Source organism: Mercenaria mercenaria, chromosome 16 (genome assembly GCF_021730395.1).
Source record: "Mercenaria mercenaria strain notata chromosome 16, MADL_Memer_1, whole genome shotgun sequence".
Classification (NCBI taxonomy): Eukaryota; Metazoa; Mollusca; class Bivalvia; order Venerida; family Veneridae; genus Mercenaria; species Mercenaria mercenaria.
The window spans coordinates 61,775,403-61,794,071 of record NC_069376.1 but is presented as its reverse complement, the minus strand read 5'-3'; the positions used below and the strand labels follow the sequence as shown (position 1 = coordinate 61,794,071).

The 18,669-nt window shown below is 30.8% G+C and overlaps 1 protein-coding gene across 1 annotated transcript in view; it reads right to left on the bottom strand.

Moving 5' to 3' along the window:
• LOC128549363 (gamma-aminobutyric acid type B receptor subunit 1-like) overlaps positions 1 to 18,669 on the bottom strand; it is a 57,992-nt gene that overhangs the window by 10,498 nt on the left and 28,825 nt on the right. The window lies entirely within an intron of this gene.

The following is an 18,669-nucleotide window of genomic DNA, read 5'->3' as shown; positions in this document are numbered from 1 at the left end:
TAATCCATGAATCGCGTTAGCGATTCATGTTTGATTTGCCGATCATATTCTGTCGTTCATTTCGCATGAACACCGAAAACAAGAGGACCATTTAGGCCCTGTATCGCTCACCTGACCTACTGACCTAAAGATCACCATGATCAACATTCTTACCAAGTTTCATTAATATATAATCATAAATGTAGCCTCTAAAGTGTTAACTAGCTTTTCCTTTGATTTGACCCGGTGACCTATTTTTTGACCCCACATGACCCAGATTCAAACTTGACCTAAAGATCAACAAGGTCAACATACTGATTAAGTTTCACGAAGATACAGTCATAAATGTGGCCTCCAGACTGTTAACAAGTTTTTCCTTTGATTTGACCTAGTGACCTAGTTTTTGACCCCACCTGACCCAGATTTGAATTTGACCCATAAATCATCAAGATTAACATTGTGACCAAGTTTCATTAAGATATGATCATAAATGTGGCCACTACAGTGTTAACAAGCTTTTCCTTTGATTTGACCTGGTGACCTAGTTTTTGACCCCAGATAACCCAATATCGAACTCGTCCAAGATTATCGAGGGTAACATTCTGACCAAGTTTCATTCAGATTGGGCCAAAATTGTGACCTCTAGAGTGTTAACATGCTTTTCCTTTGATTTGACCTGGTGACCTAGTTTTTGACCCCACTTGACTCAGATTTGAACTTGACCTATAAATCATCAAGATTAACATTCTAACCAAGTTTCATTAAGATATGGTCATAAATGGGACCTCTAGAGTATTAACAAGCTTTTCCTTTGATCTGACCTGGTGACCTAGTTTTTGACCCCAGATGACCCAATATCAAAGTCGTCTAAGATTTTATTAAGGGTAACATTCTGACCAAGTTTCATAGACTGAACCAAAGTTGTGACCTCTAGAATGTAAACAAGCTTTTCTTTTGATTTGACCTGGTGACCTAGTTTTTGACCCCACTTGACCCAGATTAAAACTTGACCTATAAATCATTAAGATTAACATTCTAACCAAGTTTCATTAAGATATGGTCATAAATGTGACCTCTAGAGTGTTAACAAGCTTTTCCTTTGATCTGACCTGGTGACCTAGTTTTTGACCCAGATAACCAAATATCAAACTCATCCAAGATTTTATTAAGGGTAACATTCTGACCAAGTTTCATTAAGATTGAACCAAAATTGTGACCTCTAGAATGCTAACAAGCTTTTCCTTTGATTTAACCTGGTGACCTAGTTTTTCACCCCTCAGATGACAAATTCGACCAAGATTTTTATTGAGGGTAACATTCTGACCAAGTTTCATTAACATCAGGTCAAAATTGTGACCTCTAGAGTGTTAACAGTCAAATTGTTGACGGACGGACGGACAGACGAGGACGGACGACGGACACAGGGCGATCACAAAAGCTCACCTTGAGGAATTCGTGCTCAGGTGAGCTATAAATAGTTTCATTTCTTATATTTACATTGTATTTCCTTTCCATTTGTAAACAAGATAATATTATAAATTGCACAGATTTTGTAGCATTTAACATTAAAATCAGTTTCCCGGCCATTCTGTTCAACACACGGAATAACTGCGACGTCATCTAAGGAACGTTCTCCCTGACTATACGCGAACGTTGTCAACACAGCGGTCGGTTATCACTAAGCAGCGATGACGTAACTTTTGCGCCTTTCCATTTGCTGTTCATACCAAATGAACGTCATAATTTTCAATGGAAAAGAATAGGGCGAATGTAAATATTTTATAATATTTACATTCGGCCTATTCTTTTCAATTGTAAATTGTGACGTTCATTTTGTATGAACAGCAAAATGAAAGGCGCCAAAGTTTCGACAACGCTGCTTAGTGATAACAGGCCGCTGTTTTGACGACGTCCGCGTATAGTCAAGGAGAACGTTCCTTAGATGACGTCGCAGTTGTTCCGTCTTGTGAACAGAACGGCCGGGAAGCTGATTTTAATGTTAATTCTAACACGATCCGCAGCAGCTGCCTTAAACATTATAGCAAAATCGCCTATACATGAATCTACGATAAAATATGGTTGGCTGTTACATTTTACCCCCTATGATTGTGATATAAGAAATTCTACTTCTGTTCCATTACAAACAAATTATTTAAGGGCTAAACGGTTGTGAACAACATTTCAAAAACATGATTATGATATAAAGTCATAGTGACTTATGTGTAGGTTCGCAAACACGTTTTGATCCCAACGGGTGTATTCAATTAGCTTAATCATGATTCAGTGGTCATAAATGTATGACATAAAGTATGACGTCATAATGATGTGACGTCATATAAAAGTTATTTTTGTAATTCGTAACACAGGGTCAACTAACCTAATCTGATTATTCTGTTCATAAATAATTTGCGAGCTGTTAGATTTATGAATACTTCTCAAAATTCTAATAAAAAAGGAAAAAAAAAAAAAAAAAAAAAAAAAAAACGAAACGGCGGTTACAGAAAATACGGAAAGGAAAGGAGACAGTATTAAACTTATCGAGTAAAAAACTAACAGATGATGACTACATACTTCTAGGTAAGGGGTTAAAATTTTGCCCGAAAACTAACTCGCATGATAAGCTTAAATTAGCAGAAAACATTTTTAAATTCAATCGCAGGCTTCGTCTAAAGGAATATTTTGCTTCAAAAATAATAAATGACAGCGAATGCGAGAGCGATGATAACAATGCAGATACAGATAATTATCATGGTCTTCCATTCTACAATAAATCTCAGTCATCTTTTACTCCTCCAGCTGGTCGCGATATGTACTTAGACTTTTATATAACAGCTGTTACTGAAGAAATATTACAGAATTGTAACAAGAAAAGACGATATAGTAATATTTCAAAAACTGAACTAGATTCGCTCAGAAAATTATCTCAAGATGAATCGATTGTTATCAAGAAAGCTGACAAATCTAATACAATTGTTATAATGAACACGGATGATTACAAGAAAGAGATTCTGAGGCAACTTAGTGATGGTAAATATTATGAAAAACTTAAACAAGATCCTAAAGATAATGTTCTTAAGAATATATCTACATGTATTGAAAGTATAGAAGAGACAAATAGTAATGTAACTAAGGAATTTGACATGTTTCAGAGTCTGTTAGAACTCCGGTATTTTACGTGCTGCCGAAAATACATAAGACTCCCGACAGCAATCTACCGCTAAATTATCCCGGGCGACCCATTGTGTCGGCATGCAGCTCGCCCACGGAGAACATTTCAAAATATCTTGATTATATACTCAAACCGCACATGATAAACTTACCGTCTTATATTAAAGACACAACTGACTTTATTGAAAAGATTAAAAGTTTCAAATTCAAAAGTAAGGCTACTTATTTAGTGACACTAGATGTTTCTTCTCTATACACAAACATACCGCACAGCGACGGAATAGACGCATGTAAATATTTTTTGGACGAGCATTGCCATGGAAGATTGAAAAGTGACGATGTCGCAAACCTCATTAAACTTGTTCTGCAAAATAATTATTTCAAATTTGATGAAGATTTTTATCTCCAAAAAATGGGTACTGCGATGGGCAGCTCAATGGCACCATCATACGCATCGTTATTTATGGGAAAATTTGAACAAGACTTCCTTAGAAATCGAGATCTACAACCGACACTTTGGCTGCGTTTCCTGGATGATATTTTTATGGTGTGGGATCATTCCTTGGAAGAACTAGAACTTTTCATCAGAGAGTTAAACAGTTTTCATCCTGACATAAAGTTTACGCATACTATTTCACAAGATTCGCTCTCGTTTCTAGATGTAAATATATCCAAGGGAGAGAATTTATGTGTCGAAACTAACATATATGTGAAAGAAACTAATAACCACCAGTACCTGGACTATACATCATGTCATCCCAAACAATGTAAGAACGGCATTCCGTATAGTCAAGCAAAACGCTATAGACGTATAATATCAGATGATGACAAGTTCAAACATTCACTATCACAGCTTCGTGAATTCTTCGTTGACAGAGGTTACCCACATGATGTGTTAGACCGTGCCTTCCAAAAAGTAGTCAATATATCTCAGCAAGAAGCTTTACAGACTCAAGTTGGGGACAAAAATAGTGTAATTCCTTTTACTATTGTGTATGATCCAGCGCTTCCACGTATTGGTAACACTATTAATAAATACTGGAGTATTTTGAACCTATCAAAAAGCTTTACAACTAAATCCATTTATGAGAACTGTAAACCTGTTGTTGCCTATAGACGTCCGAAAAATTTACAAGACTATTTGATAAGTTCAGAGTTCAATAAGCAAAGTGATAAACTTTATCTCTCACAGAGATGTAATGGTAGCCGATGTTCGCATTGTACCAATATCGAAACAGGTTCAGAATTTACCAGTCAAATGACTGGTCAAGCATACAGTTTACACCATAACGTAAACTGTAAAAGTAACTGTGTAATTTATTTGATTACTTGCAAAAAATGTGACAAACAGTATGTGGGACAAACTAAGCAACCTGTATCAAAACGCATGAACAGTCACCGATTTGATATTAATAGTTTTACTGACCCTACTTTTTCCTCAATGGTTGCATCACATTTCAATTTACGAGATCATTGCTTAAAGGACTTTTCTTTTATGCCTATTGATGTTGTAAGAAATGACATTGATCGTCTCTGCAAAGAAACAGTGTGGATACATAAATTGAAAACGCTCTATCCAGATGGTTTAAATTCTAAAGTTTTATTTGATATTAATTGACCAATCAACTAATTGTATTGATCTACATATATAGATATGTAATGCCGAGTATATCGTTGTTTTTTCCTATTTCTGTTTTTTTATATACGTAAGTATAGGAAATTTTGTATAAACACTATCCGACAATTTACTCGGTATGTTTGTTAAATCCGTTTAAAGAAACGTTATTTTTAATTTATTTAACATTGTAAATAATGTAGATCTAAACTTTGTATACATTTTACCGCTTTTTTACGCGACGTTGTTTAACGACGTCACGTCCGTTGTTTTTATTGTTATTCTTCCCTGAGGAAGGCTTAACGCCGAAACGTTGGAAGTTAATAATTATCTATGAACAAACGCTACACGTGTTGTTGTTGATTTTTCTTATTTGTTAATAAAAAAGGAACAAATATCTATACGTTCCATTGGCTATGCATCACTTTCTAGATAACCGTGGGGGTAAATTGTAACTGAAATGATCCAAACGACGTTTTACACTGAAAATGTAGTACTGTAAAATGCAAATTATTTGCGTTGTTAGAATCGAAATAATAAATATGTATCCAATAATTTTAACAGTTAATAAAATATGAGGAGTCGTTCGGATGCGAATAATTAAACCACTCGTGCTACGCACTCGTGATTTAATTATTACCATCCAAACTCCTGCCCACATTTTATTTAAGAAATAATTTATAGCAAAAGATTGCTTTAACACTATTTATGTACGATGGGTGGTTATACGTCGGGCGTAATAATTTATAAATTATTTGAACTACGTATTACCACCCGAGTGTATAAATAGTGTTAAAGCACGCTTGTGCTATAAATTATTTCGATTCTAATATGCCCTTAATCTCAAACACTAGATAAAATATAGAAGCGCTCTTTCTTGGTCGCAACAAAACTTTGACGTCACTGCACGTTAATGTGACGTCATTCTAGTGTAGGAGTGTTTTAACAGAGACAAGCATATTAGAATAACTGATAAAATATAGGAACCGATTTATTATTTCTTAAATGCAACACAATGTGTGCGATTATTTTCGGAGTTCATGCGATTCATGAACTTCGAAACAAAATTCATTTCTTAATTGAAAGAAGAAGGAAATATTACGGTGTTCCGTTTGGACAATAGTGACTTTTTATTTAATACTAAATCGCGATGCACGATGGTACGATGACGAAAACGCAATGGCGCGATGGCGCGATGGTGAAAACGCGATGGCACGATGATGAAATCGCGATGTTGCGATGGTACGATGGTGAAATGTCGATGTAATATCGCGTTTTCATCATCGTACCATCGCGTATCACCATCGCGCCATCGCGTTATCATCATCGTACCATCGTGGTTTCACCATCGTACCGTCGCGTTTTCACCATCGTACCATCGCGTTTTCACCATCGTGCCATCGCGTTATCATCATCGTACCATCGTGGTTTCACCATCGTACCATCGCGCTTTCACCATCGTACCATCGCGTTTTCACCATCGTACCATCGCCTTCCGGTTAGAAATGCGTAGTCCTGTACACTTGTATTTTTGTCAACAATAGATGAATGTATCTCAATGTATTTTGTGAGAAGAAATTTACCATTTAGATTCTGCTGTTTTGCAAAATGTTTTACAAAATGTTCAGTGCTCAGTTCATTAAAACTGTAAAATCTTCAAGGCCACGTCCTTTGTATTTTATGTATGCATGAAAGTAAATAAAAAGCTGGGTGTATAAGTCACATGGTATTATTCAAACTCATCTTATTCTTGTTAGGATGTAGAAGGTAAGTGGTATAGTAATTGTTTGTTTTGAGTCAATCTGACCCCACTTGACCCCTTGCCCCTCTTTTAAAAAATCCAATGCTGGACAATTCAAAAACCACAGGTTTTACTAAACTTTGTAAAAACCTCTGATTTAACTTGCAAAGGTATTAACAAACCAAAAAACCCATATATTTTATATAAATTTTATATAAAATATATTTCATTAAAAAGTCATAAGAAACTTTGAAACCCATACTGAAAAAACAAGTAGCCTTTTTCATAACCTCTTAATACAATGTAAACACATCAGTTACTACGTTTAAATCAGGAAGTAAAGACACATATTTATCCACTCGAGAGAACTTCCGCATTGCTAGAACGTTCTATCATAATCGTGACTGTGTTATTGCATCAGATTTATGAACTTAGGTACGCCATTGTGAACAGTTATAACAAAGGATATGTCTTATAAAATTAAATAATTAAAGAAAGGACTTATACAGATATATGATTATTTGAGACTTTTACAAAGATACTATATATCAGAGGATGGATACAACAGCACGATGTAAGAATAGAATTTGCTATACTGTGACAAATATTCTGGAATTTGGATAAGAACGGACTAATTGAAAAAAAAACAATTGATCAATTAATAAAATCGAATAAAAAGGATACGATTTTAGACTCTAATAACAAGGAATATGTGAATATTATTGAGAAACGAAAAGAAACGATTTAGTACCGTACACAGCTAGGACATTCACCGGCGGTGTAATATTGTATCAGACGACACACTAGGACTTTCTTTGCTAGTATAAAAACCATAGAACGACAGAATTGAAGGAATGAAACTTTAAAAACGTTAAACAAATTATTAGGTAGTTACAAACACAGAACTTTATTTTACAGCTGCCAAATTGATAATGTACTTTCAAGCACAACGGTGAAAACACACAAACAACTGAAATCACTCAACCGTTTGAGTATGCCATAGGTATACGCATGATTGAATATTATAATACTTTCACGTTGTGAGAATCACTCAACCGTACACTTATACCATAATCATACGGTTGACTGAATATTATAATACTTTTATGTTGTAAGAATCACTCAACCATTTGAGTATGGCATAGGCATACGCATGGCTGAATATTATTAAACTTTAGTGTTACTGAAATTACTCAACCGTTTGAGTATGCCATAGGCATATGCATGATTGAATATACGCTTTTGAGAGTAGTATGGAATATAACGTTTATGGTACATTTTTGTTAGTAGTAAAGAATATTACGTTCTTGATACATTTTAACTCATTTTATTAAAATAATTTATAATTGTTTGTTCATTTACTCTTTGATTGTTAACTTTTAGTATTTTATACAATAAATCATAAATGTTTATACCATCTTGTAACATTTTAATGAAAAATAAACAATAATAACCACAGGGTGTACTTGTTTTGTCTTGATATTGAACATTGTTGTATTTTATATTTACTTAATTACTTCTTCCGGCGGAGGAAGTCAAAATGAATCAAAGTACATATTATTTAAGTAACAAACCCAATGTGTTCCAGACCCAACAGAGTCATCTAAATTGATTATTCCACATTCAACCTTTTCTTTCGTTTTTGGTAAACCTGTGGTCTCCGAGAGTTTCACTCTTGGTAAATTATTTCTACTAAATACAGCCCTAAAGTTTTTAATTTTTAATTGTTTTACCCATTGTTCCATTTCAAAGTTAGAAATTGGTTTGTTTATAAATTTTATTTTTTTTTACTATAGGAATTCGTCTATAAGGTCTCCGTTGTGAATCAATCTGTATACCCTGGCCATGTCACTTACCACTTAACAAAGATGTAATCAAAGGTATTCCTAGACTAGCAGCCAACATGCCTAAAAACCGCCATTTTGTTTCTGTTTTTGTGTTAATTTAATCACTCCAGATCCTACTAGTTGCTTTCTTTGATTAGGTGTAAGATATGGTGATATTATATCTCTCTTATCATTAGCTACCGAAATTATACCATTTCCAAGTATTTTACTGACACCAGTACTGGCCAGCCCAGACAAAGCACCAATGCCTAGAGGGGCTAATATTTTTGGAGCTATTTTTGCTGCCATTGGAAGAACTGTTTTTCCTAACAAACCAGCCAAAGCACCTAAAAATCCACCATTTTGACCTTGACTGGACATTTGTTTTTTTGAAATTGTAATTTCTAATCCCTTCTTATTTGCAACAGCTTTTTTTAATTTGATTAAGTTGTGTTTGTGTTAAAAGTAAAGGAAAGTTTCCACGTAATTGTTCATGTTTTAATCTAAAAGTATGTGGAATTTTATTATTATAAGCTTGTGCTAAATTTTTCTTTTGTCCATCTGTAAGATTAACTTTATATTCAATATAATTTAATGTCATTATATATAATTTATATTTATTTTATTTAAACAATAACAAGTTCATTTCCAATAGTATTTATTTCAACTGTTTCCTCATATAATACAATTGCGTAAACACGAATACTAGCTGTCGGTGGAATATTTAATTTAGCTGTTAATATAATATGCTTAGGATCTTCTGTAGTTACTTCCTTTTTATATTCCAAGTTAAAATGAACAAATCCAAATAAACTAAAAAAGTTTGATCTATTTAAAAGACTTCCAGTAGTTTTGTTATTTTGTTTATAATAATAATTAATTACATCATCATATATTCTTGATATACTTGTATATTCTGTTTCTGGATAAAAAACACCATTACCTACTTCAAGACGACAAGAGCTCAAAGTGCAATTTTCATTTGCTGCATTAACTCTAAATGTATCTAATAAATGTGGATTATGTTCTTGTGAATTACTTTTATCAGGTCGTTGTAAATAAACAAATACATGTTGTGGTTTTGTTACACCAGCCGTTATTCTAAAAGGTTATATTAGTTTGTTGTGTATCAGTTGATTGCGTCACCATTTCCCGTAGGTATGACCCTCTTGCTTTTGTAAATCTTTCAGAAATTAAATTAAGTCCAAATTCATCAGAAACCAAACGTGGAACCCATAGAATTAATTTTGTTACAATTACCCTACCTGGGACTCCGCCAGCTCTAAAAATTAATTCATCATCATCCGTTAGCTGCAGTGTTATTTGAATTTGACTTGGAGGTATAATATTAGTTTCTAAACCCTGAAAAAATGAATAATTATTTAATGGAATTTTAGCATTTACCTCTTTACCACCCTGGATTAATACCTTTCTATTAGCAAACTCCGAATTATATTCATCTTCGGTTTTTCTGCTTTCAGCATTATCATTCATATCTAAATAAATATATTCGTTTGTTCCAGTTGTTTTTGCATAATCTTCAGACAATTCAACCAAACTCTTTACATTTACTATCTTATATAAATTATTACAATCATATACAATTTTTCCATTTTGTTTAACCACTAATTGATCAATTAATGAAGCTGCATTATTAATTAGAGCAATTTGATCTCCACCACCATAATTATTACCATTAGCAAGCTTATTTACTTTAAAACTTACTTCAAAATAAGCATTAAACCAATCAAAATATGAGCTTCTATCATTAATTGTAAAGTGATATCCGTTTTTTTGTTGCTTAACATTATTTCCCAAGACAGATATTAAGGCTGTATCTAATTGAATAGGAGTTAATTCATATCTTTCACAATATTGTTTTGTTCTAAACATGTGTATATTATATATTATTTTATTTTTTATAAATTAATCTGTTAATACGTTTACATGTCCCAGATCCTGACAATATTCTATTTATTCTCATATGAATATCCTCCTCTTTATCATTATTTTTACTGTTATTCTTTTCTTGTAATTCCTTAGCAATTAAATTACCAACTGCCGGAGCAGGTTTCTTTTTAAATTTTTCAACAATTTTATTAGCAGCCAACCTTTTTTGTTCCACTTTCAAGTGCTGCTTTTCCTGCTGTTTCCAAAGCTTTTTTTCCAGCTGTGCTGATTGAAGATGCAACTCCACTTGAAAACAATTTTGTTAAAGTGTCAAAGATACCTGTTCTGTGTATGATTTCTTTTCCCGTGTGAGCATCAACATAAATAAATATTCCTTTATTTTTGTCATAAACTTTTTTGTACATTATATAAAACTAAAATTTATATTTCTTTTAAAATTAGTGTAAAACTTGTTTCAACCTCATTGAATTAATTATTCTACCAAATACATCTGTAATATATATTCTAATTGAATTAATAATATATTTATTAATTTCAGAATATCCAACTCTTTGTGGTTCTTTTGTAAATGGATAAGCTCTTGTTAAATCTGCAGTACTTAAAGCATAGATAATATCACTGAAATTACCATCAACAAGTGAATTATCAATAAGATCACAATGAATGTAAATTGTATCCACAGAGTTTGTTATATTTGGTGTTGTAGTTCCCCATTCAGTTTTGTTTAAAGCTTTTTTCTCAAATCCAAGCAATGTATGAAAATTTGACATTCCTAAATCCAACATGAAATTATCTTTAATTGAAATCAAAATCTTAGAACTACTGAAATCAAATTCCAAACTTATTGGAGCAATGTCTGAATTATCAAATTTATAATCACCATTACTTATTAATGTTTCCCTAATATAATTATTAATATCTGTGTAACTGTAAGAACCATTTGTAAATATGATATCTTTCCAATCCTCACCCTTACCATTATTGTAACGAATTCTTTTATTGTCATATTCATCACTAATATTATGCCAAGAATAGGTCATAGTGTTAATACTGTCCAAACCAACAACATAAGTTTTATTTTTATCTAAAATTAAAGAACGACTAAATCTGATTGTAAAATCACTCGGAGTATTTTTGTTATTATCTTTAACTGTTTCAGAACTTAATACTATTTTTTGTTCCATTTATATATAATTAAAATTTAAATTCAAGAAAAATAATTTTTATATAACATTTCATGTTCTTTTGGTAAGAGAGAATTCATTTTTAATAGCTTATCAATTATGCTAATACCTTCATTTTTTAGTTCTTCATTATTATTTCCAGCATTAATTGAACCACAGATTAACTCCAAGTCATTAACCAGTTCTTCCGGATTACATGGACAAACGTCATAACCTTGTCTTCTAATAACTTTTTTAAAAATCATAGATCTTTTATTGATAGGTAATCCTGATTTTTCTGTTAATTCTTTAAATATTTTTCTAGAATGAATTGAATGTTTTTTTATTATTGTTATATCTTTTATTAATCAAATCAATCAAATCATTATCTACTTCAGTATTAATTACTTCTTTGCCAGTTCTTTGATCCTTAGCAACCAATTTGTTTTGTCCGTAAAGTTTATTTAAGTTAATAATTAAATTACCATATTGTCCATTTGGTGAAACTTTATATGGGTTATAATGTTTTATTCCTTGTCCATATGTAGAAGACATACCAAGAATATAATTTAACCGGTCTTTGTATTTTAACAGTTCGCCTTGTTCATGTTTTAATTCTTTTGCTTCTTTTTGCTTATTTGAATCTTTTGATTTTGATTTGCTAGCTATTGGACCATTTGATTTTTTAATATCTTCAGTAACACCATTTATTATACCTTTAAGATCGTCTTTATCTATCTTATTAGGATCAAGTACATTTGCGTTTAAAAGGTCAAACATTTTAGACGGTTTGTAATATTGATATTTTTCTATAACATTACCATCCAGAAAAGCATCTAAATCTACTGTAGGTATTTTCTTTTCTTTTGGTCTTTCTCCCAATTCTTCTGATTCTTCAGGAAATTCTTTAGTGTCTTCAAACTCATCATCTTCATCATCCAAGCCCATATGATCTTTCGGCGGTAATAATCATATTGGTTCTTGGAATATCTGTGGTAAACCTTGATATGTTTGTATATCTTTTATTTCATCACCTAGTAACGCTAATTGTTGTTTTATTCCAGGTAATGCTTTTAACTGACTTGATAATTGTTCTTTTTGACTTTCTATTCCTTCAGTAATTGGATTATAAATTTCAGTGTACATATCCCGATTTGTAGCTTTCTTAATTTTTTCTCTCATTATTTCTTCTCTAAGAGCTCTCATCTTTTGCCCGACTAAGTTTTTTCTTATTCTTATTTCATTAAGTTTTGATTGCATTTATATAATAATGTAAGATAATGTAAAATAATGTAAAATAATGTAAGATATTGTAAGATAATGTATTATTATATATAAATGGAAATTCCAAATTATGATACAAAAAGTGATAAATCTAATAACTTTAAACAATTTAAGCAATATCCCTTTATGCCAGATTCATGTTTTAGAATGTTAATATGTGGATCTTCTGGATCTGGAAAAACAAATACATTAATGCATATACTTCGAAAACCTCTTATATATTATGATTTATTATACCTATATGCTAAAAACTTCGAACAATCTAAATATCAAGATTTAATTAACAACTTAAACCAAATTGCAAAAAAAATTAAAGTAGATCCAAATGAAATACTTGAATATTCGGCCGATTCCAACCAAATTGAACCTTGTGAGAATCTTGAATCAGAAAAACAAAAAGTAGTAATATTTGATGATTTTGTATGTGAAGATAAAAAGGTTCAGAATGAAATAACAAAATACTTTATTCAAGGACGTCACAAAAACTGTTGTGTTGTTTTTTTGAAGTCAGTCTTACTATAAAACACCATTAGATATCCGTATTAACTGTTCACATTATATTTTATTTGAAAGTCCAGGTAAACGAGAAAATGATATGATTTGTAATGAACAAAATATTAACCCTAAATCTTTTGCTAATGCAACAAATCGAAAATATGATTTCTTATATATTGACAAACCAAGGAAGTTTTTTAGAAAAAACTTTACTGGTAATATATAATGGGAGTTTTTAATAACATAGAACAAATAAGTGAACCTGACAGTATAAGTAAAGTTAAATTTGATATTGATTTAAGTGATTATGCTACTAAAAAACAATTCAAAAAACTTAAAAAGGAAACGGAATCATATCTTCACAGAAATAAGGAACTTGATAACACAGTGAACAGAGCATTAGATATGGGAGGTAATGAAATAATCAACCTAGGAGATCCAGATAAACCCAACGATGCAGTTTCAAGACGGTTTATGTATAAAAAAGTTCAAAGTGTTATAGATGACTATAATCTTGAAGATATTAAAAGTATAAAACAGACATTAGAAGAAGAAGTAAAGAATATTGAAGATTTAACAAAAGACTTAAAAAACAATTCATTATTAATAGTTCAATTACAAGGTAAACTCGGAGAAGAAATGAAAGCTATAGTTGATTCTATCAAAGAACTTGAAGAGAAATCTGATTTGACAGATAGTCAGTTGAAAGAAGTATTCCGGGTTAATTTAGAAATTTTGCACAATCAACACAAGGAATTAAAAGATAGTATGATTAAACACGAAGAATTAAAAGACAAGATTATTGAAGCTGAGAAAAAGTTACAAAATATATATCAGTTAGAAATCAAAACAGAAGTAAATTAACTAAATACTGAAATGGTAAAAGGGAATCAAGATTTACTTTATACATTTTCAAATAAACTTGCAGAATATAAATCTGAACTGGAAAAGGCAGCTTCACAAAGAAGTGATGATCATGACACAGCATTAGATAACCTTAAAAAAGAGCTCAATTCTAAAATAGATGACTTTAAAAAACAAATTCGAATTTGGATTAGTACTGTTGACAACCGTCATAATTTAAAGTATGCAGACTCAAGTAATATTACAAAAAAATTACAAGAAGATATTAATGAATTTAATGCTAAAGTTGAAAAACATAAAAATGAACTGGACTTTGTAGTTGAAAAATCAGTTAAACAAGGAGAATCAATTACTGCTAATGCTAAAGCAATTAACACAATTAATGTATCGCTAGAAAATTTTAAGAAACAACTTCGGAACTTGATTAGTACTGTTGACACACGCCACAATTTAAAGTACGCGGAATTAAGTACACTTACAGAAATGTTAGAAAAAGATATCAGTGAATTTAATAATAAAGTTGAAAAACATAAAAATGAACTGGACTCTGTAGTTGAAATATCAACTAAACAAGGAGAATCAATCACTGCTAATACTCAAGAAATTTCTACTAATACCCAAGAAATTACAAAAGTAACAAAATGTTTTTCTAAAACATGAAACACAATTAGCTTAAACAAAGAATACTGTTGACAATTTATCTGCTTCTGAAGTTACTACAACAAAACGATTTGATGATTTAGCTGAAATAGTTCTTAAACTTAAAAGGAAAGATAGAAAAGATAGAGAAGAATTGGAAAAGAACTAGAGAAAGTAAGACGTGAAGTGTTTCTTTTTGAATATAACAGTGGTTATAATGAAGGAGAATCCATTGTAGTAGCATATTCATACATAAAATTGAAAAAGTATTTTGATCGCCACGGTGTCTGGATATATTCATTATATGATAATATAATTAATAGTGGTGCGGGCTATTTTAGTGCATTTAATTTGGTATCTGGAAATATCGTAGATTATACAGATTTTATAAACACAAACCAAGAATATAAACTAGCTGTACCGGATGTACTATTAAAAAATGTGTCCTCAGTAAAAAAGCCGGAATTAATATAATAGATATCAGGTTTTTTATAGTGGCGTCCCACCTGTCGACAAAATGCAAAATATCACATTTTCTTTTTAGGTGGTGGCAAGAGGGTTTTACAGGTACATTTCCCGGTGGGAGTGTAAATATAACATCCAAGATCGATGATAGTGGGCCCGGAGCGAGCAGTGTATGTATGTATCAGAAAAAAATCAAAATTTATTTAACAGAAAGGACAATGTTTGACATTCATCCTTATGACGATTCATCATCTACAGAAATACCATTTATTCTTATGTCGGATAGTTATGTCAAATTCTACATATTGGAGGAATATATAAATTATAAAGAAAGCAAACTTTTGGAGGAATATATAAATTATAAAGAAAGTAAATTTTTGGATTACAACTTTAATTAAAGTTAAAATTATTTAATTACTGTGTTTTTATTTAACTGGAATAATTAATATAATGGGAATATTTAATAATATAAATGAAAAAGTAAATAAAATAGAAAAAACAAATAGTAAGAAAACCTCCATTGTTTCTAACATGTTATACTCAAGATACTGATAGTGGATTATTTCAATGGAAAACTGTAAATGCTAGTCCTGGTTTAGTTCAAAATGGTAATAATGTAAGAATTAATTTTAATTGCATTTTAATTATTCTTGTTGATGCAATTAAATTAGATAAAAGAGAAGCTAAATTACAACTAAAAAATAAAGAAAACGTAATTCTTCAAAGTTACAATGTAAAAAATAATAGAAAAAATTAATCTATTTCTATTAAATATGCTAATAAATTTAAAATAAATGATGTTATTTATATTAATTTTTAAACGTTATGAATATTCAATTAACAATTTATGGTTCTATAATTAAAGAGTTATTTAATAATTAATTTAAGAGTTAATTTAAGAATTAATTTAAGAATAAGCTAATGTTTAGTTTAGTTTAGTTTAGTTTATTTCAAATATTCCATTAGGCCAAAAGGCCCATGAGGATTTACAATCAATATAATGGCGAGACAAATAATACAATGATATACAAAACACTTAAACGGAGAAGGTTGTATGGTACTAAATCACTATACATACAATTACGTATTACATTGTCTAGTGAAGATTTACTGAATTACAGAAATGGCATAATAGCTTAACTAGCAACTGGTGTTACGTAGCATACCATGTTTACATGATACTATTGTCAAATGCTTATTCAACTAATTTAAATAATTACTACAGTGCGTATGTCAAAAACGACAACGATTAAGACAAGTTTATCTTGAATCCATATAACAAACGCTGATCTTGTCGAAACGAAACACAAGAACAACGTTTGGAATCCGTGAAATATATACGTTTCGAAAACGACTTTTCAAGTAACTTAATAAAATAGTATGCCAGGTAACATTTCATGTAATATGTTATAATAACAGTATGATTAAAGTGAAATATTATTCTCCTGACACGACATAAAATTATAAATATGTCATCGCATGATAACCATCATATTGTATTCACTGATTATAGACTATATCAACCTTGTATAACTGATTTCTTGACAAATAAACAGTTAGATATCGATATATGGTAAAGAAGCAGCCAGAAACATTGACAGACATAATAAACGTTAAGGTTCAATTATCTTAACATGGTTGTAAAAATTAGTAAGTGCATATTGTTTGGAAATATAAAACAACAACAAACAAACAACATTTACCATAATCTATATAATAAATGTTCAAGTGAAACGCAAGAGCGGGTTAACTTAATAGCCAGTTACGCATAGTGATATTACAATACATAAAGCAAAATTGCAAATTCTGTGATTTCATGTAACTTTTTAAATTAAACATTGCATTATGTTAATATGCATTAGTTTCCAAACATATGTTCTCTTCTGATTTGAAAGGCATTATAAACAAATTTCCCAAGCTTACGTACAATATTTTCATTGCATGAGTTCATTAATTCAATTAATTTTGCCATACATGGTCGTCTCCAAAAATATATAGGTATACATTGTTTTCTTAAATCTGAATATAACGGACATTCAAATACAAAATGATATTCGTCTTCTAATACTCCACATACTAAACATTTTCTTTCACTGATAGGAGTACTAATAGGTTTTGTCCATCTGCCTGTTTCAATATGTAATCGATGAGAAGAAACTCTCAATTTAGTAAAATTCCTACAATGCCTATTAATAGTAATATATTTAAGATATGGCTGAAATCTAAATTCTGATAAATGTCTATAAAACAAAGCTCTACTTGATTCTTCTAATCTGCTAGACCAATTTTGTACAAATTGATCATGAAGCCTCTGCTTAATATTGTACAAGAATAAATCAATATTACCAACACTTTGCGATAGCCATACATCATAAAATCCTAAAGAACATAACAATGATTTAACTAGAGAACACCAGTTAGTCTTATTTGGGTGATCTTCAAAATCTTGTTTTAACATATTATAAACTTTATTAACATATTTATTTGCTTCGCAATGAATAACCTTAATCCAATATTTCAGTATATTATAACAACGTTGTGTTTTAAAAGATATTCTTCCAAGTTCCCCATAAATGAAATCGTTTTGTGTAGTTTTCTTTACCCCAAGTATATTTTTACAAAATTGCATATGTACCCTCTCAATAGCATTTCCGTGTATAAAACCCCAAACTTCACTTCCATAATTAAGTATTGGACCAATAAGTTTATCAAACAACTCTATTCTATGTAAAACCGATATATTAACAAATTTCTGTAAATATTTATTCATTTTAAACATGGCTTTCAAAGCTTGGCCAGCAATGGTATTTTGAGCTTCGTTGAAAGATCCACCAGTTGTAAAAACAATTCCCAAATATGTAAATTTATCAACAATTTCAACCTGTACATCTTTGTACATAAAATTAATATCTCTGGGTAACCTACCACCTTTTCGAAATATCATAATTTTGGTTTTAGATGCATTTACAGTTAATTTCCACCTGTCACAATAATCTGATAACATATTTAATCCCATCTGTAATTCTTCTTTTGTATTTGCAAAAATAACAATATCATCAGCGTACATAATTAAAAACATTTTAAACATGTGAACATCAATACCAGGTACTTCACCATGTAAAAACGTGTCTTCTAAATCATTTAGAAACATTGAGAATAAAAATGGAGATAGACATTGGCCTTGTCTTACACCTAGTGTACATACAAATTCATCACTTAATTGCATGATTACAATATTTCACTTTTTGTTTTAACAACAGAATAAATAGAACGAATGATATTCAAAATAGGGCCCCTTATACCAAGATTTATCATTTTAAACCACAAATTATCTCTTACAATGTAATCAAAGGCTTTGGTAAAGTCAATAAAAGCGCAGTAAATTGTCTCCCTTGATTTATTAAGTGTGTAATCAAACCATGTAGAACAAAAATATTATCAACTGTACCCATATTTTTCCTGAAACCAGCCTGTGCTTCAACATATACGCCGTAATCTTCTGCCCAGTCAGATAGCCTA